Here is a 3,921-nt window from a genome sequence, read left to right as displayed (position 1 = left end):
ATTTCTTTAGTGACAGAGACGAAGATCTTCTGGTCCCTAAGGAATTTGTTCTGACTGAGGAGTTAGGAATTCACCAGTGCGGATTGCCTACGCAATGAGGAACATGATAGCCCTGAGGAATTTGAACCTCAAATCTGGTCGTTGCTATGCCACGCGCCAGCTGTCCAAAATATCCTACCACCTAACGGTCATATCAGCCAAGGGCATTTATTTCTTATCATGTCGGGCTGCTCCCTAGGTTATAAATAGCCGCCACATACAACCACTCGCAGGTTGGCTACTCGTAGAGAAACTGACACTTGTCATTTGAGAGCATCCCATCCTCCGAGGACTTTGAGCAAAAATCATCAAGTGAGGAAAACCCAAATCCCAAACCCAAACCTACAAACCCCAAGTGACTGAGCATCACTGAAGAGATTGTTCCTGTGTGGAATCGACGCTTGTTACCTTTGAGGACTAGTATCCTCCAGACGGTTAGGCGTCATGGTCTGAGCATCCAAGAGGAATTGTGGATTGCGGAGTGACCAAGTCTGTGAAGGTTTGGAAGTCACCTATGAAGACTTACCACTAGTGTTGGGCGAGGTCTGTGTGGTCTTAGCTCAAGGAGAATACGGTGAGGACTGTGTGTCCGGGACTGTGTGTCCTCGAGTTTAAATACTCAGCCGCTCCAACCAGACGTACAACTGTCACAACAGTTGGAACTGGTCTACCAAATCATTGTCTTCACCAAGCCAACTGGTTCTATTTCCTCAACCCTTTCATTTCCTCATTTGTGTGTTGATGAACCTGATCATTACTGTTTGAAGACTTTGACTGAAGACTTTCTCTAATTCCTCAATCCTATTTCTTCAGTCTGTTTTGTCTTCATCCTGCTTATCCTGTGTTTATGCTTTCTGTACTATGTCTTTATCTTTCATTTCATCAAGATGACTATGTTGTTGCTCTATTATGCTTATACCTGAGTACTTATTCCACTGCAAGTAGTTCTTCGTTTAGGAATTTCCTCACCCTGAAATTCCTCAGTGCAGAATTCATAAAAATCGCCTATTCACCCCCCTCTAGTCGATGTAATGCACTTTCGCCTTTCCCAGTGAAAGTAGGGGGCAACAAGGCACGTATTGTATTGTTGCCATCGAGGATAAAAAGATGGGGTTTATATCATATTGCTTGAGTTTATCCCTCTACATCATGTCATCTTTCTTAATGTGTTACTCTGTTCTTCATGAACTTAATACTCTAGATGCAGGCAGGAGTCGGTCGATGTGTGGAGTAATAGTAGTAGATGCAGGTAGGAGTCGGTCTACTTATCATGGACGTGATGCCTATATACATGATCATGCCTAGATATTCTCATAACTATGCACTTTTCTATCAATTGCTCGACAGTAATTTGTTCACCCACCGTAATAATCATGCTATCTTGAGAGATGCCACTAGTGAAACATATGGCCCCCGGGTCTATCTTTTATCATATAAGTTCTCCATCTACTTTTATTTGCATCTTTACTTTCCAATCTATATCATAAAAGTACCAAAAATATTTATATTATCTTATTATCTCTATCAGATCTCACTTTTGCAAGTTACCGTGAAGGGATTGACAACCCATTTATCGCGTTGGTTGTGAGGTTCTTGTTTGTTTGTGTAGGTACGAGGGACTTCTGTGGAGCCTCCTACTGGATTGATACCTTGGTTCTCAAAAACTGAGGGAAATACTTGCGCTACTTTGCTGCATCACCCTTTCCTCTTCAAGGGAAAACCAACGCAGTGCTCAAGAGGTAGCAAGAAGGATTTCTGGCGCCGTTGCCGGGGAGGTCTTCTCTCAAGTCAAGACATACCAAGTACCTGATACGTCTCCAATGTATCTATAATTTTTGATTGTTCCATGCTATTATATTACCTGTTTTGGATGTTTATGGGCTTTACTATATACTTTTATATCATTTTTGGGACTAACCTATTAACCTAGAGCCTAGTGTCAGTTTCTGTTTTTTTTTCTTGTTTTTGAGTTTTACATGAAAGGAATACCAAACGGAGTCCAATTGACGTGCCAAGTTTTGACGATTTTTTGTGGAACAAAAGAAGCCCCTCGAGTGAAAGAGTTGGGCCAGGAGAGTCCCGGGCTGCTCATGAGGGTGGGGTACACGCCCACTCCCCCTGGGCGCGCCCCCCTGCCTCGTGGACAGCCTGGAAACCCCCCTGACATGAGACCTACGCCAAAAAATCCTATAAATACTGAAACCTCTAGAAAATAACCTAGATCGGGAGTTCAGCCGCCGCAAGCCTCTATAGCCACCAAAAACCTCTCGGGAGCCTGTTCCGGCACCCTGCCGGAGGGGGTCCCTCACCGGTGGCCATCTTCATCATCCCGGCGCTCTCCATGACGAGGAGGGAGTAGTTCACCCTCGAGGCTGAGGGTATGTACCAGTAGCTATGTGTTTGATCTCTCTCTCTCTCTCGTGTTCTTGATTTAGCACGATCTTGATGTATCGCGAGCTTTGCTATTTTAATTGGATCTTATGATGGTTCTCCCCCTCTAATCTCTTGTAATGGATTGAGTTTTCCCTTTGAAGTTATCTTATCAGATTGAGCCTTTAAGGATTTGAGAACACTTGATGTATGTCTTGCGTGGGATACCCGTGGTGACAATGGGGTATTCTATTGATTCACTTGATGTATGTTTTGGTGATCAACTTGTGGGTTCAATGAACCTATGCATAGGGGTTGGCACACGTTTTCGTCTTGACTCTCCGGTAGAAACTTTGGGGCACTCTTTGAAGTTCTTTGTGTTGGTTGAATAGATGAATCTGAGATTGTGTGATGCATATCATATAATCATACCCACGGATACTTGAGGTGACATTGGAGTATCTAGGTGACATTAGGGTTTTGGTTGATTTGTGTCTTAAGGTGTTATTCTAGTACGAACTCTATGATAGATCGAACGGAAAGAATAGCTTCGTGTTATTTTACTACAGACTCTTGAATAGATCGATCAAAAAGGATAACTTTGAGGTGTTCTCGTACCCTACCACAATCTCTTCGTTTGTTCTCCGCTGTTAGTAACTTTGGAGTGACTCTTTGTTGCATGTTGAGGGATAGTTATATGATCCAATTATGTTATTATTGTTGAGAGAACATGCACTAGTGAAAGTATGAACCCTAGGCCTTGTTTCCTACCATTGCAATACCTTTTACGCTCACCTTTATCATTAGTTACCTTGCTGTTTTTATAATTTCAGATTACAAAAACCTATATCTACCATCCATATTGCACTTGTATCACCATCTCTTCGCCGAACTAGTGCACCTATACAATTTACCATTGTATTGGGTGTGTTGGGGACACAAGAGACTCTTTGTTATTTGGTTGCAGGGTTGTTTGAGAGAGACCATCTTCATCCTACGCCTCCCACGGATTGATAAACCTTAGGTCGTCCACTTGAGGGAAATTTGCTACTATCCTACAAACCTCTGCACTTGGAGGCCCAACAACGTCTACAAGAAGAAGGTTGTGTAGTAGACATCAGTACCCATCACAAACTCATCTCCCTCACATTACATTATTTTCCATTTGCCTCTTGTTTTCCTCTCCCCCACTTCACCCTTGCCGTTTTATTCGCCCTCTCTTTTCCGTTCGCCTCTCTTTTTCGCTTGCCTCTTGTGTGCTTGTGTGTTGGATTGCTTGTCACGATGGCTCAAGATAATACTAAAATTGTGTGATTTTTCCAATACCAACAATAATGATTTCCTTAGCACTCCAATTGCTCCTCTTAATGATGCTGAATCTTGTGAAATCAATGCTGTTTTGTTGAATCTTGTTATGAAAGATCAATTCTCCGGCCTTCCTAGTGAAGATGCCGCTACTCAGCTAAACAACTTTGATGATTTGTGTGATATGCAAAAGAAGAAAGATACGGA

Source organism: Triticum aestivum, chromosome 2B (genome assembly GCF_018294505.1).
Source record: "Triticum aestivum cultivar Chinese Spring chromosome 2B, IWGSC CS RefSeq v2.1, whole genome shotgun sequence".
NCBI lineage: Eukaryota > Viridiplantae > Streptophyta > Magnoliopsida > Poales > Poaceae > Triticum > Triticum aestivum.
The sequence above is the reverse complement of the archived record's forward strand: the minus strand, read 5'-3'. Positions refer to the sequence as shown.